Source organism: Pan troglodytes, chromosome 13 (assembly GCF_028858775.2).
Source record: "Pan troglodytes isolate AG18354 chromosome 13, NHGRI_mPanTro3-v2.0_pri, whole genome shotgun sequence".
NCBI lineage: Eukaryota > Metazoa > Chordata > Mammalia > Primates > Hominidae > Pan > Pan troglodytes.
Genome location: NC_072411.2, coordinates 138706583 through 138723715, shown reverse-complemented (window position 1 = coordinate 138723715; position 17133 = coordinate 138706583). Strand labels below are relative to the sequence as shown.

General features: G+C 44.7%; 1 protein-coding gene across 1 annotated transcript in view; it reads right to left on the bottom strand.

Annotated features, from left to right (window-relative positions):
- ACKR3 (atypical chemokine receptor 3) overlaps positions 1–13293 on the bottom strand; it is a 45470-nt gene extending 32177 nt beyond the window's left edge. Inside the window, exon 1 of the mRNA XM_063790260.1 lies at positions 13132–13293. The gene's annotated coding sequence lies outside the window, so the exon portion shown is untranslated. The remainder of the gene's footprint in view (positions 1–13131) is intronic.
- Between the last annotated feature and the right edge of the window lie 3840 nt (positions 13294–17133).

Below are 17133 nucleotides of genomic sequence, written 5' to 3'. Positions count from 1 at the left end.
AAGCCATACTGCCACATTACATGTCCAGTGGACACCAGGGGCAGGCACGAAGAAGGATGTTGTTGAATTCTCCTCACACACCGCCTTCACTGTGCAGAATGGCCAGGAAGAGCCAGCCCTTCGCATGGCCTTAGGGATGGAAACAGACTATGCACCCACAGGAATCCACACTGCTGCAGTTTGGCTGTGGCAATAGAACTGGAGCTGTTGATGAACCTGCATTTAAAGAACCCTTGTCAAAAGGGCCCCGGGTACCTGGGCAGACAGTGCCCTGCCCACAGCAGGCAGCCTTATCATAGGCCCTCACAGTTGGGGATGTCAGAAACACCAGACAGCTAGAAATTCCCTCCGTCACATTAGAGAAACAGATGATTTGCAAACACTGTTTACCCATCAGTCCTCCAGAAATAAATGGATTGAGACACAGTTCACAGCCAATTTTCTTCTGCCAAACCCAAAACAGATAATGTCCACTTTCAAAATACACTTCCCAGGGATGTACAGGGCTCCACCATAGTTGCACCTGACACAGCTATGGAGGGCAGGTCCGTGGTGGCTCGTTCCCTTTCACCCATGGGTTGGGTGGACCACGGACCACACACAAGTCTTCCAGCACCAACTATGATCCTACTACTGTTCTCACACCCAGAAGTGCAGCCAAGGGAGGAGGGTGCTGCCCTAATGAACATCTTGACTCCACTATTATTTAGTTAAGAATTAAATCACTTGAAAACCTACTGGTCACATATCTCCCAGTAGACCAGACACACCACTTAGTCAAGAGGCCTCATGAAGACTAATCTTTCAGAGAGACAGACTTGCCACCTCGCTGTGGGCGGGGACCCAGAAGATGTGAGCCTTCAGGTCATTAAGGAGGAATGCAGGATACCTAGGTTACCCTGCTGGCAGGGTCAGGGAACCGATGGAGCCCTCAGCAGGGAAGACTATGTAGGCTTCCACAAAAGGGTATGGGCAGGCTTACAGAGGCCAAGGAGGGACCGTGGAGCAGGCTGGGGCCGGCAAAGGTGGAAGCTGCTCCCTTTCCGCTCACTCTACCTTTGGGTCTGCAGGGTCGGAGCTAGGGCTGGAGGAGAAGACACAGGAAGAGGGCAGGGGCAGAGAGACCTGGACCTGAAAAGTGTCTCTGCTCAATTTTATTGGAAATGAGAAGAGCTTATCTCATATTGGATAAGCAAAGTTTACCATGAGTTCTTAGTAACACATTAAAGCAGTCTCAGGTTCCTTCCAAAGTGGACCTAAGGTAATTAAGGTTTTTCATTTAATTAAACTATGCCAATTTTTGACCAAAAGATGCTCAAGTTAAAGTTGTAAGAATAGCTTTAAATATGTGCGCCCTTGTGGCTTGTCATCAGGAATGACACTCCAGAATGATCGTATGACCTCTTTAGATGCATGTGCACGAGCTTTTAATAAGCTAGTTGGCAAGAAACTCATCCAGTAAGTATAAATCACAATTAAATAAATACTGAACTGTGCTCATGTGAGTTTTTATTGGCTGTTATGTCAGAGAAGGTCAACATCTGCAACTCTCTTCAAACAATGCTCCATAGTCTCTGCCATTAGAGATTCACATGGAGCTCTCCTCCTAAGTTGAAAGATAACTCTTGCCCATAAGGTTTACAGTGTCCTTGCTCAGCTGTCCTCTTCCTGAATTGGTTTGCTCATGAAAGACGGGGCAGGTGACAAAGCTGAGAAGTCAGATCAAAGACCTCCCTGCAAGATGCCACACCCTCCCTGGGAAGATTAATGAGGGAGATGGTGAAAATCTTACCATCTTAACCTAGGTTCTGGTGGGAGGGAGAAAAAAATGTTCCCTGAGAATTCAAAATAACATACCAGACTTTATGTGGGTTTAGGGCCTGATTTCATAACATCTTTGTGGTCCAAAAATATCTTGGCTAAGAATTCAGTTTAAAGTAGGCCTTCATGCAGTAGCCAGATTGAAACAAACACACATACTTTCTGGGAGAGGCGTTCTCAACCTAGGCCTCAAACCATTCCCTGAATACCACTGATCATGAGTTCATAAGAAAAAAAATTAAATCATAAAATACACAAAAAAACCCAAGATACTATGAGAATTAAGCAGTAACAACAAACAGCAGGATCAAACCTGTAAAACTATAGTTATTAAAATTATCAGATACAGACTGCAACATTAGAATGTAGAAAAAAACATAGACATGGGAAATGGGAAGGAGAAATGAAAACTAGGAAAGGCCAATGGGAATGTGGAAGATATGTCTAATTGCAATTCCAGAAGGAAAGACTTCAGAGAATGGGATGACACAACAATCAGGGAAAGTGGCTCCTCTGAGTTTTCCAGAATTGATGAAAGACACAAATCCTCAGATTCAGGAAGCACAACAAATCTCAGGCAGAAGGCATTGGAAGAGCTAGCACCCAGATACACTGTAAAAAAAAAATGCATGAAAGATAACAGGGAAGATCTTAAAAGCAGCCTGGAGAAAAGGCAGACTGCACAAAGAATGGGCAATTAGATTGAAATATGACTTTTCAGCTGCAAAAATGGAAGCCAGAAATCAGTGGATTCATATCTCTAACATGATGAAAGATAACAGCTGTCAATCTAGAATTGTAAGCCCAGGATAATTACCTATTAAGAATGAGTGCAAAAATTTAAAAAACATTTTAACTATCAAAAAATTGAGTTTTCTGCCAGCAAACCTTCCTTAAAGGAACTTCTCAAAAGGTTCCACTACTTAAAGGAATAAAATGGTCTCAGAAAAAAATGGTCTGATATGTAAGAAGGAAACGTGAACAAAGAAAATAATCTGCCTGTAGGTAAATCCAAACCAACTTTATTCATATATTTGTGGAGCCTATTCTTTGTGTATAAAGAATATACATTCTTTGACAGACAAGCCTAGAGATAAATTTGCCTCTCTAAAGAGCATTTCTCATTTAGGACCTGAACTTCCATAAGTATACTAACACTTTTATACTGTATGACTTGAAATATGTTAAAAAGCAAGAAGAAAAAAACAAGAATAATATTTGTAAACAGTCATTAGCTCTCTATAAAGAGGCTCTGGGCAACTTTTATTTCCTTCTTCACACTGTACTAGGTTTTCTGCAGTTTCTAGAATCATTATTGCTGAGGTCTCACAACCACCTGTCATCATGACAATGTGTGTCTATGGACAGGGGTGATGGATGCCATCTAAGACAGGTGGAATAAGAAGTCTCCACCAACCTCCAACTCTCTGACTCTAGAGTCAATGCTGCTGAAGCCCGACAAGAGAGGATGTACCGTTCAGGGGAAGACAAAAGTCACAGGGCCAATGCTGCATTGATTTACAGTGGGAACAACCACCTCCAAGGCCAGCCCCTTTCTCTCCCTGTAGGCAGCTCTTAGAGAGAAGCCAAAACATAGTGAGAACATGCTTTCACTGGGGTGGATTCAGAGCAAAGGAAGTGGGCTAAGTGAGCCTCCTGCATAACGGTCACAGGAAACACAGCCTCCTTGCCCTTCCTGCCAGTGGGCTGGGTCGCCCAGTCCCCTGAACAAGGCTCCCCATCCCCAGGCAGGGTCTGGATGGCACTGCCCACATCTGTTTGCCTCTGGTGCTCTGCGCACTCTCTGCTGCCCAGGTTCTTCAACCCTCTCTTCCTGTAGTGAGTAAAGCTTCAGGCAGGAGGGTGGTCACGTCTGGCAGGCCTGAGCACCCTCTCTACGGTGACTGGCTGTCTGCTCATCTTTGGATGTTACAATTTAAATCTCAGAGCACACTCTGATACCTGTAAATTTATTTTATCATTATAACCACCAAAAACTGATAACAAATTTTATTAAATTTATAGTGGAAAAGTATCTATGTAGTAAAAATCACAATGTGAACTAGCCCTGCCCTTGTGGAGAGAGATGGACTCAGAGAGACAGAGGGGGAACTTCATTGATCACTGAAGTCAAGAGGTGTGTGTCAGTGAGTGGGCCCTGAGAAGCCGTCCTTCCAGAAGGAGGCCTCAAAGAGGTCCTTTTCCCCCAGGGGCACACCTGTCATCAAAGTACCCATTGTGCCTACAACGATGTAAAAAATCATCTTCCTATCACAAATTCAACAAACTTAGCTAATTATCTAGCTTCTCTTGGGACCAAGAATCATTAGAAAGAAAATTCTGGTACGGGAGCAAAACATCGCATTGTTGGTGCTTCACAACTCACAAAATGTGGTCCTGTATTTTCTCCAGGAATACATGCAATGAGTCTCTGAAAAGGAAGCAAAACTTACAGTGGTGAAACGTGGCCCCTCCTTTGTAGTCATGCTGAGAAACAGAGAACAGCTGTCCACAACTTCATTTCCTTTCTCGCAGACTTTAAACTTGGGGCTTTTCAATCCTCATTACGCCGTATGTTTTCGGTGTGTGAAATTCAACAATGATACACTAAACCAGGCAAATAATTTAATAAATAAACATGACTTCTCTTTCTAATAATATAAATTTATTTGGCTTGGAAAACACAGTGAGCTCTCCCCATAAGAACTGTAAAGTATATTCCCAGGGGTTTTATTTTACATCCCCAGATAGAAGAGATTCCGTGTCATATACCATGAAATCGTAGTGTTTCATAACCAAGTTGTAAAGTGCAGCATTGAAAGTTGATTTTGTCCGTCTGCCACACTTTTATGGACAATTTGATACACTCATTCTTCCCCGGAGCCCTAACATTTTGTGCACTCTTCTTGCCATACCTTGAACATCATCGTCTAAACATTGATTGTCTGCCTGTGGCACTCTGGCTCCCAGATCGTGGGGTGTAGCATGTGTCTTTCCTACAGACATCTGCACAAATGCGGAAGAAATGTCAAATAGAAACCCTGAGTTTCTACGTGATGTGACTTTGAGATGGTAAATGAAGCGGAAAGACTGGGTGTTGTCTTCTTAGGCAGGGTGACAGAAGGAGGGCTCTGGATCCCAGCAGAGGGGGCATTTCAGACCCGTGAGTGAGCCTACCAGGCACGAACTCTCAAACTCCCCTGGGCGACAGGGCCCCTGGAAGTCAGGGCGTTTGTCTCACATCCTTCAGTTGCTAGAAACAGAAGCCCTCCCAGCCACATGGAAGCTTCTAAAGATGAAGAAGGCACAGAAAGGACCCGGGGTGTCCCACAGAACCCAAGGGCAGTGAAGGCGAATACCCTGAGTGACTATAGCGAACAAGCATGCCCGGCAGCCCCGAGATATCAGGCTCCGTGGGGGCCATGTGTCTTCCCCACCTCTGCTCTGCCCTGGTTGCCAGCCACCACCTGTGGACCAGAGTTCTCCTTTTTGGAGTGAAAACTAGTGGCCTGAGTTTTCTACAAATACATCCAAGTGTCCCCAATTAAAAACAAACCAACAAACTCCATATTCTGTCTTCTATATTATGTTATACTTTCTAAGATTCCAAAACAATTGCCTACACTCCGTGTCTCTACTTTCTCCCAAATCTAGCCCACATCTCTCTCCCAAGCACAAAACCTGGTACCTCGAATTCCTGCTGAGCCAGTCATTATCCCCCTGACCCCGCTTTTCCTTTTATTCCCTCAGCTCGGTTACACGACCACCATCCATCCAGGGGCTCAGCCCAGAATCCCGGGGGCCGTCTTCATTCTGCCTTCATCTTCAACATCTGCTCGTCCCTATTCCCATCGACTCAGGCCTTCAGGCGTCTCTCCAGCCTGCCCTGAGCTCTCCATCCAGAGCTACGAGCCCTCAGCCTTGCAGGGCCTGTGCTCGCGCAGCAGCCCCCCAGCCCTGGCACTGGTCTCCCTGCCACCAGACCTAGCAGTCATTTTCTCCGACCTGCTCCGACAGGAAGCCACTTATCATACGATGCATATGATGCATACAATGCAAAGCTGATCATACGATGACCCCTGACACAACTGTGCCTTCCCCCCATCCACAGAAGCTGTAATAACCTTTCTGAATCCTGGATCCTTTTTTGTCCTTATAAAGATATAAACCCCGCCGGGCGCGGTGGCTCACGCCTGTAATCCCAACACTTTGGGAGGCTGAGGAGGGCAGATCACAAGGTCAAGAGTTCGAGACCAGCCTTGCCAATATGGTGAAACCCCATCTCTACTAAAAATACAAAAATTAGCCAGGCATGGTGGTGGGCACCTGTAGTTCCAGCTACTCGGGAGGCTGAGGCAGCAGAATCGCTTGAATCCGGGAGGCAGAGGTTGCAGTGAGCCGAGATTGCACCGCTACACTCCAGCCTGGGTGACAGAGCAAGACTCTGTCTCAAAAAAAAAAAAAAAAAAAAAATGTATATATATATAAACCCTTCTCCCAGGAGAAAAAATTGCACATATCTGTAACCACTATGTCATTGAACAAGCACAATTCAATTCGTGGATATAACGATATAGTAATTTTATTTTGAATCCCATCAACCTTTCAAATTTACACTGGATGCTGAATCTTCTCCTGCCCTTGAATGAAATTTAGGTCACATTTCATCAGTATTCTGGTCACTTCCAGATAATACAAGTGACCATCCAAGGTAGTAGTTCAAACATCCAGTGTAGTGACTCCATTAAAATGTGCGATTTCACTTGCAGTTACCCCTCCCTGCCGGTCCATGCCTTCTGTAGACTGGGCACCCACTCTGGAGGGTGAGGGCTTCATCTTTTTACCCATGGTATACATTTATCCGTCCACTCCCCTGGGGGTGGGATTGGGACTCACAACATATCAATAACTCTCTCCAAAATCTTCTTTTTATCTCCAAGCCCTTTTCTATACTCTCAGTGTGGGTAAAGGGTTAAGAGTAATAAAGCTGCCTGTTTTCTTCACCACCTCCTGCAGAGTGGCCTCAAACTTTGCTTTGGAACATAGCAGTCATTTTCTTGGGGATCCTCTGAAGCTGACCAAAATGATTCCACTTTTATATCCTGCTCCATATCATTTCCACAGGTCCACAAAACATGAGCCCCATCCTCCCAGATGGGTGCCTGCCACTGATCCACATCCCCTGAGTCCAAGAGAGATCCCCAGAGGCAAGTGGGTCTCCTTCTCACCTTCACCTCTCTCTGTCCAAAGCAACCTTATTTTCCTTATCTGCTAGAATAACTCTCACTCATTTGCTTTGAAAATATATTTCCAAGTAGCACCTCACCTGGAAAGATTCCCTGATTTCTTCTTAAGTTCAGTAAAGCATTGATTGCACCCAACTGTCATTGCTTTATTTCCCAGTCTTCCACAATGAATTCGTAGTCCTGGAGGGCAAGAGCCACATTCTTTGTAGCCTTGACATTTATCACAGGGCCCACATATAGAATGTATTGTACAAGTAGTAACTAATGGATAACTCAATGGCCCCCAAACAGAATAGAAACAATGGCATGATGTACTACTATGCAAGCTATGGAACACTCTGAGTTTCTCCAAGACCCTCTTAGAATGAAGGGGGAACATCCCGTGTTAGATTCTCATACGTGAGTGGCATGCCAGATTGATGCTGCTTTCCTGTTTATAAGAAATGTCATATCCTTTTTTAGTTATATGTAAACTTAATTCAAACTGAAATGCAACTGCTCTTAAAATACCACAATGCTGTTTAGAACAAAATCTGTACCACTCCTTCCTAACCCAAAACATGTGTAAATAGGATTATAAGATTTGTGCTGCCAATTTGGTTTGATGGTATAAAAGACCCAAGAGATAGTCCACATGCTGTCGGATAATTATTGAGTCAAAGCTATTTGGAAAATTTTCCAACTTGTTTTTTTAGGCAGTGTGCCTCTACATAAAGAGGGGTAGTAATTTTGAAGAGAGGGGGTCCCAGTCTCCTGCAATTGCTGGTGTAAATGAGTGGCACAAAGGCAGACACAGATGGGGACATACAGCCCAGGGCGCCCACCACTGGCCATGCCATCTCCTGGACGGACCTCTGGAGACTGGCTATGAGGTTGTTCTTAGCTGGATTCCATCATAATGCTCTACATGATATTGCAAATTAATACAGTGTCCCCAGGCAAGTCTGTCTACAGCAGGGAGATGTCAGTCCCTAAAATGACTGCCTCAGTCAGGATGAGCCCTTCCTCTTCCCACACAGCAACAGCACATTATGAAAACTCAACTGCTACCTTGCCTCCCTACCAGCAGAAAGGTCATGTCCAGTGATGTGCTGGTGTTTAACAATCTGCTCCTTGAGGGGGAAAAAAGCTTTAATTTTTAGCTCTTGCCAATGTCTATAGTGTAAAAACTCCCATCTTGGCTGATTGGAAACTATCAACATGATGTCACTGAACGTGGACTTGGGAAGAGACAGTGCAATCTGTCTCTTGTTAGGCCCTAAATTTTCATCACCAAGAGGTCCATCACTAAGGTGGAGGCACATCTCCCTGCTGTAGACAGACTTGACTGAGCACACTGTATTAACTTGCAGTAGCATACAGAGCATTATGGTGGAATCCAGCTGAATTTGTAGATTGTTTATATGTTGTTTTAGTTCATTCTCACGCTGCTAATAAAGACATACTCAAGACTGGGTAATTTATAAAGAAAAAAAAAAGAGGTTTAATAGACTCACAGTTCCACATGGCTGGAGAGGCCTCACAATCATGGCAGAAGGTGAAAGAGGAGCAAAGTCACATCTTACGTGGTGGCAGACAACAGAGCATGTGCAGGGGAACTCCCATTTATAAAACCATCAGATCTTATGAGACTTATTCACTACCAGGAGAACAGTATGGAGTAAACTACCACCATAATTCAATTATCTCCACCTGGCCCCACCCTTGACATGGGGATTATTACAATTCAAGGTGAGATTTGGGTGGGGACACAGCCAACCCATATCATTTTTATACCCACTATACAGGCATTAAGCCCCTGCTGTGTACATGGTTCTGTGCTAAGTCAAACAAAACACGGAGCAGCAGGTCTGTGCTAGGACACAGGCAACCCGTTACTCTCAATAAAGTACCAAATAAGAAGTACTGACCCTTGGGAGATTTTCTTTATAATAATATGACTCAGTCATTTTGACTTAGATGCACATTTCTGAGAAGGAGAGAAAAAGGTGGAATCCCAGTTCTTGGACAGGGGAATTCTTCAGAAACTTGAATAAGGCTATGGGAGTGTGTCAGACGAGGGATGTTTCATGAACCACACATTCTTTGGTATTTAAAAAAGGCTGAAATTCCTGGTATTAACACATACCACTGGCGTTTGTCTGTTGTGGTAACATGTTTGGAGCAAAAGTAGAAAAAGACTGAAAGTTAAGAAATTAGAAATGCAAAGTAAGCTTTATTTTTAAGAACTTTCAACAACTTATACTTTTATAATTTTATAAGATTATTGCAGAGAGGAAGGGAAAATACATGTTTTCTACAGTGATATCAGGTAAGGATAGCCAGTCAACGCTTTTTATAGATTAGCCCAGAGACAGGGTCAGAAACAGATCCAAGTCACTACAGACACCAATGTAAAAATATAGAGATGCTAGCAAGGAGCTGTGCAGTAAGATGTCCCCAGTTGTCTTGGCTTGGATTCTGCCAGAAAGTGGAGTCATCTATAACAGGTATTTGGGTACAAGTGATTTAAATACTTACTATAAAGTTACAATAATCATGACTGTGTGCTATTGTGTAAAGACAGATGTGCAAATTCATGGAGCAGGATAGACCCTAGAAACAGGCACACACATACATGATTGATCAATTTCCCACAAAGACACCAATGCAATCAATGAGGAAAGGGTGGTGTCTTCAGTAAGTGGAGGGAAAATGTGGATAACCATGTGAGGAAAAAACGAACCTCAACCCTTATTTTGCACCACACATTAAATTCATTCCAAATGGATCCTAGATGTAAAAGTAAAAGATTAAATTATATAACTTGTATAAGGAAATAAATGTTCTGTGACCTTGAGGCAGGAAGATTTCTTAGAACATGAAAAACACTAAACATTAATGAAAAAATTACAAATTTGAGTTAATCAAAGTAAAACCCAGTGCTTTTCAAAAGACACCTATAAAAATGAAGAGGCAAGTCAGAGACTGGAGAAAGATATCTGCAAAGGGCTGGTGTCCAGAATATAGAAAGAACCCGTATAACTCAATAAGAAGACACATAACCTAACAACAACAAAAAAAAAACAGACAAAAGACGAACACAAAATTTATTTACATACATGAATGGTCATTAAGCAAATGAAAAGATTTTCAACTGAATTATCATCAGAGAAACACAAATTAGAACCACAATTCTTAGACACTATTTTACAATTACTACAATAACTAAATAAAACACAGACAATGTCGAGTGTTGGCAAGAATGGGGAACAAGTGGAATACTCACATATTGCTGGCCACAGTGTAAAATGGTATAGCCATTTTGGAAAACTGTTTTGCAGTTTCCTATAAAGTTAAACGTACACTTACTATATGATACAGTTGGCTGTGTCCCCACTCAAATCTCACCTTGAAATGTAATAATCCTCCTGTGTCAAGGATGGGGCAAGGTGGAGATAGTTGAATCATGGGAGCAGTTTTCCCCATTCTGTTCTCATGGTAGTGAATAAATCTCATGAGATCTGATGGTTTTATAAATGGGAGTTCCCGTGCACATGCTCTCTTGCCTGTTGCCATGTAAGACGTCCCTTTGCATCTCCTTTGCCTTCCTCCATGATTGTAAGGCCTCTCCAGCCATGTAGAACTGTGAGTCAGTTAAACCTCTTTCCTTTATAAATTACCCAGTCTCAGAAATGTCTTTATTAGCACCATGAGAACAGACTAATACAATATAAGATCCAGCAATTATACTATTAGGTATTTACCCAAGAAAAATGAAAATAATGGCTGGATGTGGTGGCTCATGCCTGTAATTCCAGCACTTTGGGAGGCCAAGGCGGATGCTCATGCCTATAATCCCAGCATTTTGGGAGGCTGAGGCAGGTGGATCACTTGAGGTTAGGAGTTTGAGACCAGCCAGGGCAACATGGTGAAACCCTACCTCTACTAAAAATACAAAAATTAGCCAGGCGTGGTAGTGAACACCTGTAATCCCAGCTGCTAGGGAGGCTGAGGCAGGAGAATTGCTTGAACCCAGGAGGCAGAGGTTCCAGTGAGCCGAGATCGCACCACTGCTCTCCAGCCTGGGTGACAGAGTCAGACTCTGTCTAAAAAAAAAAAAAAAAAAAAAGAAAAGAAAAATGAAAATAATGTTTACACACACAGAGAGAGAGAGACACACACACACACACAAACATGTCTATCAAAACTCATAGAAGTGTTATTCACAATAGACAAGAACTGGAGACAAACCGAAGGCCCATCCAGGCGTGATAATAAGCTGTAGTATTTTCTTACAGTAGAATACTACTCAATAATAAAAAGGAACAAACTACAATAGAGGCAGCAACAGGGATGAATCTCAAAATAATATATCAAGTAAAAGAAGCAAGACGCAAAAGAAGGCATACTGCATCATTCCAGCTACATGAAGTCCTAGAACCTGAGAGCACAATCTATAGCCCTGACCAGAAAGGTGAGCCAACACAGCCTGTCCGCACCTACTTTGCCCTGAGCTAGAGTATCCAGGCTTAGCAAATAAAAATACAGGATGCTCAGCTAAGTTTCAATCTCAGGGAAACCGCACATCACTTCTTAGGATAAGAATATTCCAAGCAATACCAGAAATATGCATGGCATCTACCTGCATGGAACATACTTATACTGAAAAACTATTCCTTGTTCATCTGAGATTCAATTTTAATTAGGCAGTCTGTATTTTATCTGGCAACCGTGCCTACACTGTAGTTTGCTGTTGGCTTTTTAAGGGCAGGGCAGATATCTACTCATCAAGAGGTCCACTAGACTTGGTCTTACCCCAGCCACTTCTCAGAAGACAGAAAGCAAGCTCTGCCCCGGTCCACCTTAGAACTGCAGCCCCTTTCCATGCTTGGGGCCAGTTTTGCCATTGATTTCTCCAAGGGACTCCTCAGTAGGAGGGTGGGGGTGGCAAGTCTTGCCATCCGTCCAAGGTCAGGGTGGTGAGCCCACAGCACCTGGCTTCCGCTGTGGCCACAGACAGAGCCCAATCTCTGACTCGGATGGATCCTTTTGACCACATTTTTAGTGTTTCAAATTGTGAAAATACATCATCACTGTGTTGCTGTTTCATTTTGGCAATCTGTGTCTGTTCTGCTTTTCTTTTCAGGAGACGTCTAAAGCTCCTGTTACTTTGCAGAACACACTCAATCACAGTTAATCAAGTCAGGGATTATGGCCACACAAGGTTTTTAGCAAGTTTCCGAGAAGTCAAATACCAGGTGTGATGTGTGCTAATATTAACCACTCTGCCCAAGGAAAGGATCTGGTTTATTTATATTGCTTTTCACTCTAGAAAAAAAAAGAAAACAAAACCTCTTTGAATCAAGACCTGTTAAGAGTTGTTAGGGGAATTATTTTTAAAATAACTATTCTTTTTGGAATACCTACTTTCAACATAAACACTTTCTTATTAGGTTATTTTTATTTTTCTAGCCTAGCAACTAAAAAAGTGTAATCTGCAAGAACTGATTGCCTAATAGAAGCACATTTGCTTGCTTGCTTGAAAGAGCATGAATACGCATTAGTGAAAGAAAGAAAACTGAATTTGATAAGAACATTAACCCTTTTGGAGAAAATGCAGACAAAAGTAAAGGTGGTGGAAGAGAGCACGTGGGTGATGAAGCTGGGACACATTTTCCCTCCCTCCAGTTCTTGGAAAATTCCTAATTCTGGCTCATAAATAATAGTAGCAAAAAGGTAAAAACATAAAATTAAAGCAGCCACGTAAAGAGGCGAAATTCTTGGGATTTAAGCCATTCAGAAGGACAGGTTTTCCAGGTCTCCATGTGTACAGAGCTATCCAAGGGGCCCTGTACCACTTGCATTTATGCCAGGGTGGCCCAATGGAGAACTGCTGTTCAAACGTCAGGGTCATGGATTATTATGACACTAATAAAAATGATGAACCTGCTTCCTAGAAAAAAGCATATGCACCCATGGGCCCATACATTTACAGGCCATTCGAGAGGCTGAGACACTGCCCCAAGCCTATTCATGGAGCCCTGGTAACAATCCTTGTACTAGGCAAAACCAGCCTCCTTACCAGCTTCTGCCTCCTCCTGGCTCATCTCCACCAGCCGCTCACACTTAGGACCAAGGCAGGCTGCCCCTGGGCTTGACCTTGGCCTCCTCCATTCTCCCTGTCAGCAGGTGGCAGCCATCCCATTGCTGGTATTCCTAGAATCCAATCAGGATTAGTAGACCGCTTGCCACAGTGCTACACAGCCAGGTAACACCGTGTTTAACCAAGCAGTGGTGAGAGATTTGGGGCAGGAAAGGGGCTGAGCTTCTGCAATGCAGACAGGCAGCGTGGAGCCTCCCAATACCACTTCCTGCAGGGCCCAGGGCAAGGCCCTTGCTCTCTCTGAGTTTCTGTGTCCTCATCTGTAAATGGGAATAATAACAGTGACTGCCATAGGAGCTGCAAGGAGGATGAGATGATATTATGCATATAAAAGTGCCAGACAGTCTCTAGGCACCTAGAACCCTCAAGGGGCCAGCTGTCATAACTGCCGACAGTTCACATGCATCTGTGTTTCACTATTAGTTTCACTTCACACCTGCAGAGGGATTTACACACCGCAAGGCATTTCCTTTGGAAATTTATTATTGTAATTCCCTATTAACTCACAATACCCAGGAGATAGGAAATAAATTATTATTCCCGTTTTACAGGTGAGAAGACTAAGACTCAGATAGATAGGTTAAGTGAGTTGCTTTTCTTGACTCCCAAACCTGGTACCTTCCCCCAGAATCAGGTCATCTAGCAGAAACCCAGGAATTGAAGGTGATCAATGTTCCCTCCCCCAGATAGAAAGACATGGGTTACCCACAAGCTACAACCAGTTCATGAACAGCGCAGAAGCCTTTCTTGTTCCTGTCATATCACAGAGCTCTCTGCTTGAACTCAACTTCATGGCTTTTCATCCCACCTTTTACTCCAGCCACTGTGGCAGCAACCAGCTTCCTGCAGGAGGTACCTGTGGGCACCTTTCCTATGACACACGCGTGGTGCGCACACAGCATGGGAATGACTCTGTGTGGCAGCCCTGGACCAAGGGAAGGCATGTACTGGATGACAGCTCCTCCTTCTGTCCTCAGGCAGACCGCTCTGAGAGGCAAGTCCCCCCCAGCTCCTCAGTGCCCAGTGGATGGGATCCCGCAGCCCACAGTGGCGGCCAGCCTGAGGAAGCACTGTGGAAGACCTTGCCCTTCTCCCCACTTCACTCTCTCAGCCCTGCTCCTGTTCCCTGATATGAGCTCCCTGAACAAACCCCATCATGCTAGGCCTAATACCTGGGAGGAACCCAGTCTCCAGCAGGAGCCCTTGCTCTTGTCTGTCTCCCTTTCCTCCCACTGCCCTCCCCACCATCCTCTGCACCCACCTCCCTCTGCTGGCCCAGCTAGGGGAGCCTACCGGACACCAAGAAAAACCTGTCTTTATAAAAGCTGCTGTGACTCAGGACTTAGAAGGTCGCCTACTCCACTGGGGCCTATCGTGAGGTAGAGAATGGGAGGAGAGAGAGGACCAGGAAAAATAACGAATGCGTACTAGGCTTAATACCTAGGTGATTAAATGATCTGTACCACAAACCCCCCTGACACAAGTTTACCTATGTAACAAACCTGCACATGTACCCCTGACCTTAAAAGTTTAAAAAAAAGGACTCCCCTCCCAAGGGACTGGATCCCAACATCAAAATTCCATGACTGATTTCCTAACATCAGCACTCCCATTCCTCTAGAAGGCCCCAGATTGAGATCCGGGCTTTCCTCCATCATGGCCAAGCCAACTCTGCGGGGACAGAAGCACTGCTCCTAAACCCCCACCCCAGGGCTTCTGCCTTTCCACCCAAGGGGAGAAGCCAGCAGCCTTCCCCAGCTTCCCTCGGATTCCTCCTTCCATGCGTGACCTTGACGGGAGGCCCTGACACTTCAGCCAGGGTAGTCTGGTGCCAATCTTGACTGGAGTCAGACCCACAGGTAGCTGATTTATTGGAGACAGAGTCTTCTTAGCAAGTCTCCACTTTCGGTTGATTCTACACCCAGGGCCTCACACACACCCACGCCTGCCTCATCCTGACCCACGGGTACAACACCAGGCTCATATCTGCCATGTTTGCATCAAGCACACCGCCAAGCTCTGCCTGTGAAACATTAGAAATACAATGAGTAATAACCACGGCATTCCCTGGCCTGGCTCCAAAAACACTACATTGCTCCAAATCTGCTCCATCCTAGACCCCCAACCCAGTTTCCTGCTGAGGTTTCGGCTCTCTTCCTGACCCCTTCCGTGAGTGAGAAAATATGTGAATGTGGAACTACAGGACTGGAAACAAGCATCCACATTTGCTAGAAAGTTTCCTCCTCAGAGCCGGAAGGGCCTGGAATCCTATGGAATTCAGAACAACCAGAAATGGACAAAACCTCCACTCAAATGGATGAAATTCCCCCGAATAATAATGATGGGAAATTGCTTGCCGTGTCCCAACAAGCCTTAGTGGGTCCCGCGGAAGGAGGCCATGGGGATGGAGCTTCTCAACCCCAACTGTCCCCTGTGAAAGCCAGTCTGGCTTCTTTTTAGTTAGGATCCCAGCTGCATCCCAAGAGGCTGTCCAGGTCATTGCCCACTTTCTGAGCTGGGAAAACTCTAAATTCTAGCCATAGCCCCATACTATATCTGAGTAGCACATAGACGATTCCTATGCCAGGCCATGAAGGATGAAAGAGACCCTCAGGAAGGCCACAGAAACACAGATTGTGAAAAAGCCTTTCCTTCACCATCAAATCCTTATATCTATCTGTCCACCATTTTCGTCTAACCACTCAAGTCCCAGTAGTGGTAAGACCAAGACTCAAATTCAAGAACAGACCTCTTTTCCTCCTCTCCATCCTAACCAGTTGAAGAGAAATCCAGGAGAATTAGAACAGAGATCTCCCATTAAAAACACTTCCAAGATATTGCCTCAACTTGTTGAGTTGGAAAGCACTCAGCAACAACTTTCTCAGGCAAGTTGACTCCGAGGAAAACGAATCAAATCATCCACATTAAAAGCTAGAATTCTTTGGAGGTGCTGCCTTCAAAGACCCAGTCCTTACAGTAATTCCACCCAAACACATTTGCCAAGAATTTCCTTCCCATCAGGCAACTGGCTCTCGGGGCTGGAGACATAAAGGGAAGGGACCCCATGCTTTTCATGTAGGAGACCCACGTGTTTCCCTGAGATCCCAAGACTGAGTCTTGTATGACAGTGGGACTGAGCAGGATAAAACCAAACACTTATGAACACCAGGGTTTGATGGGTAGCAATGCAAAGGCCCCAAACACCAGAAAGCAGAGCAAGGCCAGCGATTGCTGACACGTCAGCCATAGAAGTTGCAGAGCCAGGAGAGTCAGAGCTGGAGGAACCGAGGGCAGCAGGGGACGACTATGAGCCACATCTCCCCACCTGCTCCCTATTGTGGTCCTCCTGCTGTCCCCACACAAAGCCCATCAGCAAGAGGCCTGGCCTGGATGGGGAAGCAGATTGAGCCCAGACATCCTTGGTCCAAGAAATGTAATCTTTAAAGTATACTTGGTTAGTGTTACTTTTATAAACTAGGTTATTTTTTATACAATTTTTAGCAAATATACTACATAAAGGGGAAATTTTCCCTGATATTTTAGGGAAGGCAACCATCACCATGCCATTGTCATATGATAAACTACTTGTCACAAGGCCACTGTACGACTGTTCAGAGTTTGGTGCCTTTAAATCTGATCCCCATGGACCACACGCTAGAAGATTCCAGTTGGCAGAAGCATGTGATGCCATGAAGCTCAGCAGGACAGGGACAAGGCAGCTGTTTCCTGTAGGGCTGTGCATCTCCACAGTGAGTGCTCACCCAACCAGGCTGTGTCTGCTCTTCCATGAGTGGGATGAGATGCATTACAACCTGCAAATGCTTCCGATGGAAAGAGCCTTTGGGCTTCCTCCACCAGATCTTCTGGAGGGGAGGAGTCTCAGCAGAAGCAGCTGACTGAGAACAATGATATTTCTTCTAA